Consider the following 18509-nt stretch of genomic DNA (forward strand, 5'->3'; position numbering starts at 1 on the left):
TCAACAAATTATGTTCATCTATGTGTCTGACAATTTTGTTCTTTATTATAGTTTCAACCAGTTTGCCTGGTACTGAAATCAGGTTTACCAGCCTGTAATTGCTGTGTCACCTCTGGAGTCCTTTTTTTAAAATTGGTGTCACATTAGCTATCCTCCAGTCATTTGGTACAGAAGCTGATTTAAATGATAGAACTAACTACAGTTAGTAGTTCTGCAATTTCACATTTGAGTTCCTTCAGAACTCTCGGGTGAATACCATGTGGTCCTGGAGACTTATTACTGTTTAGTTTATCAATTTGTTCCAAAACCTCCTGTAATGACACCTCAATTTGGGACAGTTCCTCAGATCTGTCACCCAAAAAGAATGGCTCAGGTTTGGGAATCTCCCTCACATCCTCAGCCGTGAAGACTGATGCAAACAATTCAGTTAGTATCTCCGCAATGGCCTTATCATCCTGGAGTGCTCCTTTAGCATCTCAATCATCCAGTGGCCCCACTGGCTTTTTAGCAGGCTTCCTGCTTCTGATGTACATAAACACATTTTTGCTATTACTTTTTGAGTCTTTGGCTAGCTGTTCTCCAAATTCTTTTTTGGCCTTCCTAGTTATATTTTTACACCTCATTTGCCAGAGTTTATGCTCCTTTCTATTTTCCTCACTAGAATTTAACTTCCACTTTTTAAAGGATGATTTTATAGACCTTTGTCATACCCCCTTCGGTCATCTCTTTTCCAAGCTGAACAATCCTAGTCTTTTTACTGTCTCAGTTTTAGTAATCGTTCTTCATACGCAATCTGTTCCATACCCTTAATCATTTTGTTGCTCTTCTCTGTTTCTTTTCCAATTCTAATATATCTTTTCTGAGATGGGGAGACCAGAATGGTATGCAGTACTCAAGCTGTGGGTGTACCAGGGATTTATATTGTTACATTATCATATTTTCTGTTGCATTAGCTGTCCCTTTCCTAATGGTTCCTAACACTGTTAGCTTTTTTTTTTTTGACTGCTGCTGCACATGGAACAGATGTTTTCTGAGAACTATGCATAATGATTCCAAGATCTTGTTCTTGAATGGTAACACCTAATTTAGATCCCATCGTTTTGATGTATAGTTGGGGTTATATATACCAATATGCATTACTTTGCATTTATTAACATTGAAAGTATGGGATTTGCTATTCTCTATGACTGATATATTCCTTTTCTGAACAAAAGCATGTGGTGAGGAACAAACTGACCAAAAAAACAAAAAACAAATTCATGGGGTGTTGGCAAATTGTTCTATAGTTCAGTGATCAGAACAGGCTGGGATTTTAGTCTCCCACCTTACATATGGAACAAAATATATAGAACCCCAGTTCTGTATCTCCTAGCTGTAAGGAAGACCTCTCTCTTTGGCTAATTTCCAGTCCTTCCTTTCCTCATTATCTCTAGCAGCAAAGTTGAGCCACTAACCATGCTACCATTGACTGCCAGGTCCCTGCTGTGCTTTTTGACCTCTTTTATGGGGGAATTATAGGGCATGAAATGGAGGGTAAAGCTGTTTTAAAACAGCATTAATTTTCTGTGTGGTTGTGGGGTTGTTGTTGTTGCTTTTTGGGGGGGGGGGTTCAACTGCGCTGGGGCATGCCAGAGTGTTTTTTTTTTAAAAGAAAAGGAGTACTTGTGGCACCTTTGAGACTAACCAATTTATTTGAGCATGAGCTTTCATGAAGTGAGCTGTAGCTCACGAAAGCTCATGCTCAAATAAATTGGTTAGTCTCTAAGGTGCCACAAGTACTCCTTTTCTTTTTGCGAATACAGACTAACACGGCTGTTACTCTGAAACCTGTTTTTTTTTTAGTGTGTCTCCTCCCCAGCCGCTACCTAGTGATCCAAACTCTTCCACTTTTTTGGCCTCTCTGTCAGACAGCTGTTGTGTGGAGAGAGAAAAGATGACTGCATTTGAAAGGGAATAGCATCCCACATAACAGCTTTTGCTCTGCTGGGTAACCTCACTATCATTCTCTGTGGTTTTCCTTCACTCTTCAAGACACAACAAAGGGAATTAGAAGCCCTAAGTTCCTTCTGCTACTCTAACAATTTAAACCTCTGCAATTCAACTTTGTGGAGCAGGATATTATTTTAGTTTTGATGGTGCAGCATACCACTATGCTGACACATTGCTGCCATTACACTAATAGCTCTACACCATTGACAAACATGGTGTACTGGACACGACTAGCTACCACCATGCTTAGATGTACTCTTACTTAGTAATACTATGAAGTAAATGGGAAGGACAAGTCATGGTAATACCATATAATTGATGCAGAAGAGAGGCACATAGGACCTGATCTAAAGCTGATTGAATGGGAGTCTTTCCATGGCCACTAGATGATAGCCCAGTGTGTGTATATATATGTATTTGAAGAGAGACACCAAGACCACTGGAAGGTAATGTTTGTCTAACACTGTAGTGCACTCAGTTCATTTTCTCAAAGCTTTGTAGCTAATAGTCAATATCAGGGTAATTCAATTTAATGGAACCAGCTGTAACAAGGATGAACCATAAGACATGATGCTGTAGAGACTAAAATCCAAGCCATCACTTGAGCTGTAATTCTATTAAATTCCAATAATTGCTTGCCTGTCTCTGCTTTATCTGTCTTAAAGGAGAGCAGCTGGCTCTGAGGCAGTTTTGTGCTTGACCTGTTATATTGTGACAGTGGACAGTGTAAAGCTCCAGGAAATATAATCAAATAAACAGTGATACAGGAGGTGGCAAAATAAAGATGTGGACCAGGTAGAACAACCGGTAAATCCCAGTGTAACTCATTCTTATCTAACATGATATACTTGATCAAAAGCAGTTCACATCTACAAAAATGTCAAATTGCAAGAAGAACAATTCAGCCATACAGTGATTTGATGTGTTCAGAAGAGGGGAAAAAATGGAAAAGAGTTATTTAAATAGTCCAGTTAAATGAGGCACCATTAGAGGTAGCTGGCTATTCCACTTACCTGGAAAAGTTTTGTTGAAAGTTTTCAATTGTGAAAAGTTGCTTAGCCAAAACTGAATTTTTCCACAAAATTGTATTGACTTTGATAACACTTCCTGTGAATGCTTTTTTTTAGAAATTAAAACAATTGTTTTAGAAAACATTGTTTTCAAAAATCTTGCAACTTTGATTTCATAATGAAATTTTTCATTTTTTTTCATTTTATATTACTTATTTTACAGTATTTCATTACATGTCTCTAGAAGTGTATAATATGTCATGTTGACATGCATAATGATATGTCATATCATATGACAGTATTACTATAATAGTCAAAATATTCTATTTTAGTTTATTTTATTTTTGTTTAAAATCGTTAAGGGCAGCTGCTGATTACTACTGACTGAAAATTCTTCACTTTTTTTTTACTGTTGGAAGTGTCTCTTGTTTGTGTTGGAATGAAACAGTTTGTCACTCTGACATTTTCCACAAGAAAAGGAGGTAAGAACTAGAGTAGTAAGTGTTTTCAACATGCCAGAAAAATAATTCCAGGATAACACAAGGCCGTTTAATGTGTAATTCTGAAAAGAAAAGAAAAATCACTCCAATAAGGGGAAAAAAGAATTTTAGAAATATCTTACAAAACAAAAATTCCAACTTTTTACCAGTTCTGTTGGCTATGTTTTTGTATGTAGTTTTAACAGAATATTCTCCATATTACTAGCAGTGCCTATACATGTTGATTTTTTCCCTAGGGAAATCATGAAGCAGGAGGGCTGTGCAGTGGAGAAAAGAGATAGTGTCTTGGAGAAAAAAATCACTATCCATGGGCAACATTTACTCATGGTGTTTTAAAGCACTATAATATCAAATTACAGAGCATGTTTCCTACCTGTAGGTTTCATGGAAGAACTGTTTTCTGCAGCTCTTTTAGCATATATGACACAGGGGTTCTATGGACTAGAGACCTGGTATTCTTAGGGTGTCTTATCGAAATATATCCAGATTGTTGCATTTACATCCCCTGCCCAATTTTTTTGCAGGACAGCATTGTATCAGAGTACTAAAAAATGAAACTACTTTTAAGCTTTTTTCTTCCAACTTTTCCTTTAAATAAAATCCATCCTAAAAATTGTAGTTAGAGAATGTTAGGTTTATGAGATTAAACACTCAAAGTCGAATGCGGTTCCCTTCCAAATAATGTACATTTGGGCATACACATTTCAATGTAGTTTCAGTTACATTATCAGAGACTATACCTTACGTGATCTAATTACACATTTTTCTACAAGAGTGGTGGGCAATCTGTGGCCTGTGGGTAATCTGCTGGCAGGCTGCGAGACAGTTTGTTTACATTTGCACGGCTGCCCACACCCCACAGCGGCCCCGGTTTGCTGTTCCCGGCCAATGGGAGCTGCTGGAAGCAGCGCGGGCAGCAGGGATGTGCTGGCTGCCACTTCCCGCAGCTCCCATTGGCCAGGAACAGCAAACCGTGGCCACTGGGAGCTGTGGGCGGTCGTGCAAATGTAAACAAACTGTCTCGCAGCCCGCACCCAGATTACCCTGACGGACCGTGTGCAGACCGCAGACCACAGGTTGCCCACCATATGACCTATATGTACAGTGAAGGTATGTGTCATAAGGAGCTTTTAATTCTCTATCCCTTGTATAGCCAGCTGAAGAGCAGGGCAGAATTGGAGTCTATGCACTCAGGAGATGTTTAAAGCCCTACATGGTTTCTGTCAGCAAATATCAGCTCTCTGTGACTGAAAACAAAGGTTGTGTTGAATGGGGAGCACTAACATAAGTGTTTTTAAATAACTGTCTGCAGGTATTGGTATAAAGTATTATCTGGTATTTCACAAAAACTAAAAGAGAGGTTTTTTGAGAGAAGTTTGACAGGTAGCTAACTGCTGAATGAAAGATTAGTTGAGTGTCTGAAGACAGCAGTTGTTACTTGATTATGTTCTTTAGTGCTTTGTCCTCCATACGTTATGTTAGTCAATCATTTGACCACAAAGTTCAAGATAGACGCAAACATTAGAAGTAATGTGGAGAAACTGAATGATTAAAATTTGAATACCAGGCCTCTCAAAATCTCCCTGGGAAATTGGATGCTTTGACTAGACAGGATGTAAATAATGGTAAAAAAAAGACTCTGGGTCATTTGTTCTGTGCTCCTAAAATTAGCCTGTAACTTATTTGTTGTTATAATTACACACACTTTTCACTTGCAAGTCTACAGTCATCATTTCACTTTATAGTATCATTATCATTTACAGTATTTATTTCTGAGAATAAAAGTGTCTGTTTAAAAGTACTTTCCATACTGTTTGCTCAAGGAAATAAAATGAACAATTCTGGTGGTGTTATAATATCTCTTAGCTTCTGTGTGCTGCTCTGCTTCCCAAACGAAAGCAAAGACATCTCCCTGAAAGCAGTTTGCATGGATGCAAATGGATGTGAAGAACATATAACGTGAGCCAAATTAGAACAAGAATATTATTATATGCACCCTGACTTGATGGAGAGTTTGGAGTATTGCCCTGACAAGAGCCAGCATTGGCAATTTATTCTCTGTGTTTTAACAGTCAATCTAACACCGCATTCAAAAAACCTTTAAATGGATACCCTGTTGGTAGAGAAGAGTGTAGTTAAAACACAAGATCAATGTTCACCTGCTCACATTTTTACTGAAGAAAAAAAGCACACCACCCAGGAATCTAATAAACATAAAAAGTTGCGCAAACACTAATTTTGGTGTGACTCATCCTTTGCATTCCATTATGTTTAAAAGTCGACCGCTACCATCACGTATCCCACCGCAGTATCAGAGATATAATCACAGTTATTTACTCTTCTGATTAGAGAGGGGTCATTCTAATGGCTTCCCATAGCACAATCATCAGCTGTTGGGGGAGGAAATGGCATGCCCATCCCTGATTGCTTCCTGAATCCAGCTCCCTGGATGCAATCAGTCCTAAACCACTGTCAGTACAGATACACAAATAGCATTTTTAGGATTTTTAACTGGGTCCGAAAAAGGATCTGTTTTGGGCTAGAACCACTCACGTAGCTTCTGCCCTTTCTGGAACTAACTTCAGGTTTTCAGCAAGGAGCTCTGGTTACCCACTGAGTAGTACAAACACTTAACAGTCAACTCCAAAAGAAAGGGATAAGAAACTATTTAAGGCTAAAGTGGTGCACAGATTGTATGGTGGCCCTCTGCACAGGGCTGAATTTTCTTCTGTATTTTTACATTCCACTGTCCTTAGGACTCAGAGATGCACCTTCTTTTCACAGTTAACTAATTTTTTTTACTACACTTTTTTAAAAAAGAGAGATCCTTTATAACTGAGAGTTAGGGCAAAAGCTAAAGCTCAATTGTCCCAACAGTGAAGTCAAGGAGAGTTTTGCTGCTGGAAGTCAAGTAGTTCCCTGTAAGCCGGTGAGCTAGCTCACTAGCTCATGCACTAGAGCTCACGCTCGAGGCACAGACTTTCAGTCTCTTTTCTTCAGGGACTCAGTTTTGTTTTGAAGAAATAGGACTGTTGAACAGAAGTTTAACATATCAATCATATCCTTTCCCCTCATCTCCCCAGAGCTGCTCCCTACATGGTTGTAATGATCTTGGGGTTCATTAAATAGCAAACCAGTGAATGAGAAAGGAATAAAACTTTAATAAAACAAGCTGGAGAGTGTCTTTCTGGTGAACTGCTGCACACCACCATGCAGTGTTCCCCACCCTGCCTTCAGGGCACATATCCAAATTCTTATGTTCATTACACTGGCCCTTATGAGGGAGCATCTCTAAATTATAATCTTCTACAAACATGTCTACAATGACAGGTTTCAGAGTAACAGCCGTGTTAGTCTGTATTCGCAAAAAGAAAAGGAGTACTTGTGGCACCTTAGACACTAACCAATTGATTTGAGCATGAGCTTTCGTGAGCTACAGCTCGCTTCATCGGATGTAGCTCACGAAAGCTCATGCTCAAATCAATTGGTTAGTCTCTAAGGTGCCACAAGTACTCCTTTTCTTTATGTCTACAATGGTTACACTCCACAGCCCATCAGTCGGGCAGTCAAGGCAAGCGTTCTTGCTCCCTGCTGGATTACATTCTGCAGGCCACCTGAGAGGACCCAGCTCCCCTTAAAGAGCCAGCCACTCTATGACGCTTGTTTAGGCCCATTTGAAAATCCCACCTGACAACATCAATGGGAGTCTGATCTGTAGTCTTCATGTGGAAGAAGATTTGTTACTGGCCAGCACAGTTACTTAAATGAAAAGAAAAATGAGTATAGTTGCTACTGCGATTTGACTCCATGTGTTCACCCTTACTATATCAGACTGAGAATTCCTCAACTGCTCGCTCGTTTATTTTTCACAGCCTGTTCTGTCACTTTTACGCCAATTAAGAATAATAGTTTAATTTTGCTTTAACAAGAAACGTTCTGGTTTCATTTGTTTTCTCTTGCCTACTGAAAGACTGTTCTCTTTGGATATTTAGTTTTCATCTGGAGATGCCTCTTACTGTCCTTGCAGCATGTATTAGCTACAGATGGTTTTTGCTGACTTGTTTCAGAGTAACAGCCGTGTTAGTCTGTATTTGCAAAAAGAAAAGGAGTACTTGTGGCACCTTAGAGACTAACCAATTTATTTGAGCATAAGCTTTCGTGAGCTACAGCTCACTTCATCGGATGCATACTGTGGAAAGTGGAGAAGATCTTTTTATACACACAAAGCATGAAAAAATACCTCCTCCCACCCCACTCTCCTGTTGGCAATAGCTTATCTAAAGTGACCACTCTCCTTACAATGTGTATGATAATCAAGGTGGGCCATTTCCAGCACAAATCCAGGGTTTAACAAGAACGTCTGAGGAGGGTGGGAGGTAGGAAAAAACAAGGGGAAATAGGTTACCTTGCATAATGACTTAGCCACTCCCAGTCTCTATTCAAGCCTAAGTTAATTGTATCCAATTTGCAAATGAATTCCAATTCAACAGTTTCTCACTGGAGTCTGGATTTGAAGTTTTTTTGTTGTAATATAGCAACTTTCATGTCTGTAATCGCGTGCCCAGAGAGATTGAAGCGTTCTCCGACTGGTTTATGAATGTTATAATTCTTGACATCTGATTTATGTCCATTTATTCTTTTACGTAGAGACTGTCCAGTTTGCCCAATGTACATGGCAGAGGGGCATTGCTGGCACATGATGGCATATATCACATTGGTGGATGTGCAGGTGAACTAGCCTCTGATAGTGTGGCTCATGTTATTAGGCCCTGTGATGGTGTCCCCTGAATAGATATGTGGGCACAGTTGGCAATGGGCTTTGTTGCAAGGATAGGTTCCTGGGTTAGTGGTTCTGTTGTGTGGTATGTGGTTGCTGGTGAGTATTTGCTTCAGGTTGGGGGGCTGTCTGTAGGCAAGGACTGGCCTGTCTCCCAAGATTTGTGAGAGTGTTGGGTCATCCTTCAGGATAGGTTGTAGATCCTTAATAATGCGTTGGAGGGGTTTTAGTTGGGGGCTGAAGGTGACGGCTAGTGGCGTTCTGTTATTTTCTTTATTAGGCCTGTCCTATAGTAGGTGACTTCTGGGTACTCTTCTGGCTCTATCAATCTGTTTCTTCACTTCCGCAGGTGCGTACGGTAGTTGTAAGAATGCTTGATAGAGATCTTGTAGGTGTTTGTCTCTGTCTGAGGGGTTGGAGTAAATGCGGTTGTATCGCAGAGCTTGGCTGTAGACGATTGATTGTGTGGTGTGGTCAGGGTGAAAGCTGGAGGCATGTAGGTAGGAATAGCGGTCAGTAGGTTTCCGGTATAGGGTGGTGTTTATCTGACCATCGTTTATTAGCACTGTAGAGTCCAGGAAGTGGATCTCTTGTGTGGACTGGACCAGGCTGAGGTTGATGGTGGGATAGAAATTGTTGAAATCATGGTGGAAATCCTCAAGGGCTTCTTTTCCATGGGTCCAGATAATGAAGATGTCATCAATATAGCGCAAGTAGAGTAGGGGCGTTGGGGACGAGAGCTGAGGAAGCGTTGTTCTAAGTCAGCCATAAAAATGTTGGCATACTGTGGGGCCATGCGGGTACCCATATCAGTGCCGCTGATTTGAAGGTATACATTGTCCCCAAATGTAAAATAGTTATGGGTAAGAACAAAGTCACAAAGTTCAGCCACCAGGTTAGCCGTGACATTATTGGGGATAGTGTTCTTGACGGCTTGTAGTCCATCTTTGTGTGGAATGTTGGTGTAGAGGGCTTCTACATCCATAGTGGCCAGGATGGTGTTATCAGGAAGATCACCGATGGATTGTAGTTTCCTCAGGAAGTCAGCGGTGTCTCGAAGGTAGCTGGGAGTGCTGGTAGCGTAGGGCCTGAGGAGGGAGTCTACATAACCAGACAATCCTGCTGTCAGGGTGCCAATGCCTGAGATGATGGGGCGCCCCGGATTTCCAGGTTTATGGATCTTGGGTAGCAGATAGAATACCCCAGGTCGGGGTTCCAGGGATGTGTCTGTGCAGATTTGATCTAGTTCTTTTTCAGGGAGTTTCTTGAGCAAATGCTGTAGTTTCTTTTGGTAACCCTCAGTGGGATCAGAGGGTAATGGCTTGTAGAAAGTGGTGTTGGAGAGCTGCCGAGCAGCCTCTTGTTCATATTCCGACCTATTCATGATGACAACAGCACCTCCTTTGTCAGCCTTTTTGATTATGATGTCAGCATTGTTTCTGAGGCTGTGGATGGCATTGTGTTCCGCACGGCTGAGGTTATGGGGCAAGTGATGCTGCTTTTTTGTTAAACCCTGGATTTGTGCTGGAAATGGCCCACCTTTATTATCATACACATTGTAAGGAGAGTGATCACTTTAGATAAGCTATTACCAGCAGGAGAGTGGGGTAGGGGGAGGTATTTTTTCATGCTTTGTGTGTATAAAAAGATCTTCTACACTTTCCACAGTATGCATCCAATGAAGTGAGCTGTAGCTCACGAAAGCTTATGCTCAGATAAATTGGTTAGTCTCTAAGGTGCCACAAGTACTCCTTTTCTTTTTGCGAATACAGACTAACACGGCTGTTACTCTGAAAAAAGTGCCATATCAGGTCTTGGACTGAGTGCGAGTGACCCCTGCTCTATATCTGACTTGTCACTGAATACAATCCTTAGTTCTTTGTTTGCTGGTCCTCTTCCACCCAGTCAAAACCAATACATGCAGTTTCCCCCTCCCCCAGGAGATGGTACTTCTGCAGACTTGTTTAAGTGCCTAGAGATTGGCATTAATTACCTTCCAGTGATTTTAGTTCCTCTTAGTTCATTCATGCTTTTGGTGCCTTTTCCCTACAGCCACTGTATTGCTTGTCCTGTTCTAAGAAAGAGATTAACATCTTCATGCCTGGTGAGTAACAATAGAAGATGAGGAGGATACTGGCTTATATACATTATTTCATTTAAAAAAAAATCAGAAGTTTCCCAGTTCTCCACAAGCTAACAAACGCTTGCAGGAATGCTCGGATAAGTTTAAAATGTTAAACAGTGTGTTTTTCACTATATTGTGAAGGTATGTTGGGGATTCCCTTGTCTTTCCACAGCACTATTTTTATTGTTCTCAGGCAGCTCTTTATTCAAACCTTAGAGCATGCTCTGCCTCATAGATGCAAACTGAGAGAACCACACAACAGTCCTCCACTATTTCCCTCCAAAAAGCAGTATGAATGATTCAGTCTATACTCATGATTTGGATTTGGTTTGAGTAAGCAACTTAAGGTTTTCAGGTTCTTATTTCAGTTGTGTGACTCCTGTCTTTCAGCCCTCTGTACCTACTTTATTTTATCTAATCTAGTCTACATTCTTATGCCACATCTGATACTGCAATGAGCACTAGAGCTGGTCAGAAATTTTCCATCAAAACTGGTTTTCAATAGAAAATTGGGGTTTTAGCCAATCATTTTTTTTCCTAGAAAAGAATCTGCTTTCCGTGGAAAATTTTAGTTTCTCATTGGAAAAAATAACTCTCCAAAACCGAAATATTTTGGTCAAAAACTGAAATATTTTCAATATGGAAATGAAGCCTCAGTACCACATGGGAGTTGTAGTTTAGTTGCCTCATGTCTCCATTCTCCTGTTTGGGCTGGGCTTCCCAAGTCAGAATACATCTGTCATAATGAACAGGGCCTGACTAAGAGTATCAGGACAGCGCTGGGTTAGCACGATTTGTTTGTAGATGGAAGGGGCTTAGGCTTGAGCCTTGAGCCTCATTTTGAACCCTGGGCTTACACTGAAGTACAGACACACTCTTTGAGAACACCCTTAAATGTGAACTTCAAGTAAGCACTTTCTGCTGACTGCCCCAACTAGCCAGGCAGCCAGAGAATTCAGCATATAATTACCCCAAACCTGACATTTTTCTTTAACATTCTATGATATCTGTCACTCCCAATTGGAACTAGGAGATGGCCTATCTTGTTGCTGCTTTAAAAAAGGAAGAAAAAACCAGATTATCAGGAAATATGGTTCTCTACTCACCCAACTAGAGCCTCCCCACTGCTGGAGCCCTTTCTTGGTGTAGGGAGAGTCTCCTCAATGGGGAAAGGCTCTGGTGGCCAGGGGTGGCTTCCCTGTGTCCTCCTTGCTGTCAGAATCTTTCCTCCCCATAGTGACAGGCTCTGGCACTGGGGAGCTGCTGAAGCCTATCATCGCTGCCAGAGTCTTTTGCTGACACGTGTAGGTACGTGCCGCAGTGTGGACGCACCTTGGTTGTCATTGTGGTGTGTAGCCATCACTGGTGTGTAATGTAGGTGTCACCTAAGATTTGCATCCCATGTCCATTGCACATCTTTTGCATGGTAGTGCTCTCAGACTGCTGGTTTGGGCAGCTAAATTAGGCACAAATTTTCCTGCATAGTTCACCATTTCAAGGAATCTTCGTACCCCTTTTCTTGTCTCTTGGGGTAGGCATGCTGATGATGACATCAATCTTACTGTCATCTACCTGTAGACCTTGCTATGTTAACTTTTCTCCCACGTATGTTATTTCCATTACATGGATTTACATTTTGGTTTGGGTATTCATTTTTCAGGTCAAGATTACTTTTATTGTCCTTGCATTGTTTATTAGTTTAAGATGCTTCTTGCTGACTCAGCAAGGAATTTGCCATGGGAAACTAATATGTCATCCTTCCTAGGACATTAAGGATTTAGAGTTGCTTTTAATGGAGGTGGTAGGGAGAACTTTATATATAAATTTTAAAAAGTTAGACAACTGTCAAAGATCTTTCACTTTGATTTATTTTATATAAAATAAAATAACTTTTTTTAATTAACAAAAAAGATCTTTGATAGTCACTTAATTTATTTTTTTTATTTAGCTTTAGCCCAGCACAACTTCAGTTCTTTACAGAGCTTCTTGGAGCCTCTGATTATGCTCTTCATCTATCTTTCTCAAGATCAACATGTCACCCATGTGAGCCATAGTACCCTCTGTGCCCTCAAAAATGTCATGAACTTTCTGGTGAAACACCTCAGGAACAAAACACAACCCAACTGACAATCTATGGAAGCAGTGTCTCCCAAAGTGGCAGTTGAATGTGCACAAACACATGCTCTGTTTTTATAAGGACGCTTGCCAGAATCATCCTGATGAATCAAAGGTAGAAAAATATTTGGCATCATTCATATCTCCCAAAATGTCTCCCCTTGTAGACAGTGAAAAAATGTTCCCGTTTTATTCCTGGTACCATATGGTGCTCAAGGATCACTCAGTGCTCAAGGGACTTGCAAGAGCTCTGTTTTTACTGGCTTACAGTGGGAAAATCTGGTTAGAAGACAACATGAAGTGAGGGGTTAATAGGTGGAAAGTTTGAAATCACATTAAATGGGTTTGCCATCCAGTAAATGACAACTTTTATCTGGGCTAACAAAATAAATACCCTCCAAAAGGGGAAAATTGAAAGTAATTCCTAATTGAAAGTAATAAATACAAAATTTATTGTAAATATAATTTGAGGAAAATAATTAGCAAAAGATAATACTTTGTTATTCTTAATGGGGTCTCTGACAAGTCACATTACTCATTTCCCCCCTTAGATTTCTATTTAGTGCATAAATCAAGGAATGTGTGGGGTTCCAAAATAACTAGGCTCTCTTTCTTACATTCTCTGGGGTTCCCAACCAATTGTGGATTTTCTTGTATCCTGTAGATTTCTCTAGATCATATAATGGATAATAGCTATTAGAAAGTCAGGTTTGTAGAATTGCTATAAAATGCAGTAGCTTTTCTAAATTCCCTTGACACACTTGTTATGGATTCTCTCTTGGGTTAATGAATGTGTGAGGTCAAAGACATGGCATCTGCAGTAAATGTCAGAACGTTTAAATTGAGAGAAGAGGTTAGAAAGGATTTTATTACTCCTATACACTAAAAACTAAGGCCCTTAACAGTTTTAGTGGGACCGAGATATGCAGCTTCAGACTTTGAGAATGATGGAAACCACAATGCCATGTAAATAGAGAAGAACTTTTTATTGTAAAAAACTGTAGGTGATAAATTGTGTCTCATAACCAGATGATTACCTAATGAAAGAGTAATATGTCCTTATTTATTGATGTACAAAATAAGGTAATTTGGTGGGCACATAGTTATTTTGATTTTCAAAACGCTTTTGCTAAGGCTGCAAAAAAGTTTATTAAGGAAAATAACAATAGGGTAAGGGACAATGTTTCGCTGTGGATTAAAAACAGGTTAAGTGATGGGAATCAAAGTGTCCTGATGAATAGCTGGACCAAGTGGAGAGAGATTAGTAAAGGCTAATGGAACCAAAGATCAGTAGTTAGGCCAGTGTTTAATATATGATTGTTTGGAGGGGGAGGAGTTGGCAGTGAACTGATGTAGTTTGCAGATAAATAACTTAAAATTAACTTAAATGGTCTGAGATGCTCATCAACACAATGGCACATGAAATTTCAAGTGTGAGGTAATAAGCACTGGCAAAACATGTCTATATTTGTACTCCAATATGCTTTGAACTTTTGGGCTCTTCTCTGGAAGAAAAACTAAAGCCATGTTAGAAAGCTGCCTGCAGCAATATAAAACACAAATCGGAACTAAATATTATAATGGCAATACAACAAAAATGGTGAGTCTTATCAGCTATACTCGGATCAGTTTTGGTCATCACCTTTAAGAAATATAAGCTGTAGCTGTGATATGCTGCTAGAGAACAGAAGGGCAATAAAGAATGTTAGAGGAAGCTGGTATTTACAGAGGAAGGGACATAATAAAAGACCATGATTACATAATCTGGAAAAAAGAAGTTAGAGGGGGCTTCACTGGAATTAGTGGAGTAAGTAGTGACTTTCCTTTATTCACTGTCTTATACTAAGAGAACGATAGATCATTTAATGAAAGCAAGGGCCTGTACATTTAGAAGAAATGAAGGAAATTCTAGTTCACACACAGTCAGTGTATGGTATTCATATTTATAGGAGAATGTCAAGTCAAATACTATTGAGGCTGAATTTTAAAAGGATGAAAGCAGATTTTGACTCCCTCAGAGAACTGATGGGCAGGATTCCCTGGCTAATATGAGGGGGAAAGGAGTCCAGGAGAGCTGGCAGTATTTTAAAGAAGCCTTATTGAGGGTGCAGGAACAAACCATCATGGTGTACAGAAAGAATAGCAAATATGGCAGGCAACCAGCTTAGAGTAACAGAGAAATCTTCGGTGAGCATAAACACAAAAAGGAAGCTTACCAGAAGTGGAAACTTGGACCGATGACTAGGGAGGAGTATAAAAATATTCCTCGAGCATGCAGGGGTGTCATCAGGAAGGCAAAAGCACAATTGGAGTTGCAGCTAGCAAGAGATGTTAAGAGTAACAAAAAAGGTTTCTTCAGGTATGTTAGCAACAAGAAGAAAGTCAAGGAAAGTGTGAGACCCTTTATAAATGGGGGAGGCAACCTAGTGACAAATGATGTGGAAAAAGCTGAAGTACTCAATGCTTTTTTTGCCTCGGTCTTCACAGACAAGGTCAGCTCCCAGACTGATGCACTGGGCAGCACAATATGTGGAGCACGTGAGCAGCTGTCAGTGGTGAAAGAACAGGTTAAGGACTATTTAGAAAAGCTGGATGAGCACAAGTCCATGGGGCCGGATGCACTGCATCCGAGGGTGCTAAAGGAGTTGGTGCCATTGGCCATTATCTCTGAAAACTCAAGGCAATCAGGGGAGGTCCCAGATGACTGGAAAATGGCTAATGTATTGCCCATCTTTAAAAAAGGGAAGGAGGGGGATTCAGGGAACTACAAGCCTTTCAGCCTCACCTCAGTCCCTGGAAAAATCATGGAGCAGGTCCTCAAGGGATCCATTTTGAAGCATTTGAAGGAGAGGAAGGTGATCAGGAACAGTCAACATGGATTCACCAAGAGCAAGTCCTGCCTGAGCAACCTGATTGCCCTCTGTGATGATATAACTGGCTCTGTGGATATGGGGAAAGCAGTGGATGTGATATATCTTGATTTTAGCAAGGTTTTATATGGTCTCCCACAGTATTCCTTCCAGCAAGTTAAAAAGGTATGGATTGGATGAATGGACTGTAAGGTGGACAGAAAGCTGGCTAGATCATCAGGCTCAACGGGTAGTGATCAACGGCTCAGTGTCTACTTGGCAGACGGTATCAAGCAGAGTGCCCCAGGGGTCTGTCCTGGGGCCAGTTTTTGTCAGCATCTTCATTAATGATCTGGATGATGGGATGGATTGCATCCTCAGCAGGTTTGCAGATGACACTAAGCTGGGGGGAGAGGTAGATACGCTGGAGGGTAGGATAGGGTCCAGAGTGAACTAGACAAATTGGAGGATTGGGCGAAAAGAAATTTGATGATGTTCAACAAGAACAAGTGCAAAGTCCTGCTCTGAGGACGGAAGAATCCCTTGCACTGCTACATGCTGCGCACCGACTGGCTAAGTGGCAGTTCCGCAGAAAAGGACCTCAGAAAAGGATTACAGTGGACAAGAAGTTGGATATGAGTCAACGGTGTGCCCTTGTTGCCAAGAAGGCTAATGGCATATTGGGCAGCATTAGTAGGAACATTGCCAGCAGATCGAGGGAAGTGATTATTCCCCTCTATTCAGCACTGGTGAGGCCACATCAGGAATATTGCATTCAGTTTTGGGCCTCCCACTACAGAAAGGATGTGGACAAATTGGAGAGAGTCCAGCAAGGGGCAATGAAAATGATTAGGGGGCTGGGGCACATGGCTTATGAGGCGAGGCTGAGGGAACTGGTCTTATTTAGTCTGCAGAAGAGAATAGTGAGGAGGGATTTGATAGCAGCCTTCAACTACCTGAGAGGGGGTTCCAAAGAGGATGGAGCTAGGCCGTTCTGCATGGTGGCAGATGATAGAACAAGGAACACGGAGGGCCCAAAGAGGGAAGAGCAACTTACATTGTGGTGTTGGAGTGGTGGAGGCTTTAAATGCCTAGAGGGAAGGCTGACGTTTACTATTTATGCCTGAGAGTAAGGCTTGAGATTAAGTTGCAGTGGGGGAGGTCTAGGTTGGATATTAGGAAACACTATTTCACTAGGAGGACGGTGAAGCACTGGCATGGGTTACCTAGGGAGGTGGTGGAATCTCCTTCCTTAGAGGTTTTCATGGCCCGGCTTGACAAAGCCCTGGCTGGGATGATGTAGTTGGTGCTGGTCCTGCTTTGAGCACGGGGTTGGAGTCCTGAGGTCTCTTCCAACCCGAATCTTCTATGATTCTGTGAATCCAGGAAAAAAATGGAGAATCATTTTTTTATCAGCAAATTAGTTTCAGAAAATGGTGATCTGCTCAAAGAATTTGTGAATAGAATGAAAAGGTGAAATTCATATAAACATTTGTTCTTAATTATTCATCCAGCTCTCATGTCCACTTAATGGGAAATCTCACTAAACCTAGTGACTTTTAGAACAAGATCATTCATGCGTAAGTGCTTTTCAAAACGATTTTTATTATGAATTAGTGAAGTAATACTCTGTTTTGCCTCTTAAACAGCTATGCTTACGTTTTATTTTAACAAGAGTTTCAAATCTTTCAGAGATAGGTGAACTGCAAACAGTATTTTCTAAAGGAATGTGTGCAATAAACATTCTGTACATTTGTGTTGCTGTAATGGTGCTATTTGGTTTCAGAGTGCATTACAATTTCTTCCTTTACAGAAGTATCACTTTTGCCTTTTGTTAGGAAAGACCAAATGCATGGTCTGAGACTCAATATTCTGTATAATTCAGACTACATCTGTACTTGGAGCTAGGGCTGTGATTCCCAGTTTGCATAGACATACTAGTGCTAGCTTCCATCAATCTTGCATGGTAAAAAAAGTGGTGTAGCCGCAGTGGTGGCACGGACTAGGCACCCCCAAGTACAAACCTGCCTGGACCCATGGGTACATACATGGAGTGGCTAGTCCATGCCACTGTTCGGTGCTGCCCATGTTACCATGACTACACTACTATTTTTAGTATTCTAGATCCATGTGAGCTAGCACTAGTATGGCCGTGCGAGCTGGGAATCACACCCCTAACTCCAAGTGTAGACGTAGCCTTAGAGAGTTCTTCCTCTTTGTAGCCACACTTCTGATATTATGGTGCTTCTGACATCGAGGTGCCAGAACTGCCCTGAAAAGTCATATTGTTGTGGGGGTGCATGAGAGGTCTCATGCAAGGGTGGCATCATCACCCTGCTCTGTATGAGGGAGTACAGCTGCCATCTGCCTTCGTTCCTTCCCCACTGCCACAGAAAGATAAAGGAACTCATGTTTGTGTCCTCAGGCTAGATCTTCCCTTAGTCTTGTGAATATTTTCTTGTAGCTAGTTAGTGTAGGGTAACCTAGGCAATTTATTCCAGTGCTTAACCACCCTGACAGTTAGGACATTTTTCCTAATGTCCAACCTAAACTGCCTATGCTGCAATTTAAACCCACTTCTTCTTGTCCTATCCTCAGAGGCTAAGGAGAACAATTTTTCTCCCTTCTTCTTGTAACAACCTTTTATGTACGTGAAAACTGTTATCATGTCCGCTCTCAATCTTCTCTTCTCCAGACTAAACAAACGCAATTATTTCAATCTTCCTTCATAGGACATGGTTTCTAGACCTTTAATCATGTTTGTGCTCTTCTCTGGAATTTTTCCAATTTGTCCACATTGTTCCTGAAATGTGGCACCCAGTACTGGACACAATACTCCAGTTCTGACCCAATCAGTGTGGAGTAGAGCGGAATAATTACTTCTTGTGTCTTACTTACAACACTCCCGCTAATACATCCCAGAATTATGTTTGCTTTTTTTTGCAACCGTGTTACACTCTTGACTCATATTTAGCTTGTGGTCCACTATGACCTCCAGATCTCTTTCCATAGCCTTAGGCGGTCTTTCCCATTTTGTATGCGTGCAACTAATTGTTCCTTCCTTAGAGGAGTACTTTGCATTTGTCCTTATTGAAATTCATCCTATTTACTTCAGACCATTTCTCCAGTTTGTCAGGATCATTT

At 40.9% G+C, this 18509-nt stretch overlaps 1 protein-coding gene across 4 annotated transcripts in view; it reads left to right on the forward strand.

The window, feature by feature from the left end:
- GABRG3 (gamma-aminobutyric acid type A receptor subunit gamma3) overlaps positions 1–18509 on the forward strand; it is a 569219-nt gene that overhangs the window by 355070 nt on the left and 195640 nt on the right. The window lies entirely within an intron of this gene.

This window comes from Caretta caretta, chromosome 1, assembly GCF_965140235.1.
Source record: "Caretta caretta isolate rCarCar2 chromosome 1, rCarCar1.hap1, whole genome shotgun sequence".
Lineage (NCBI taxonomy): Eukaryota > Metazoa > Chordata > Testudines > Cheloniidae > Caretta > Caretta caretta.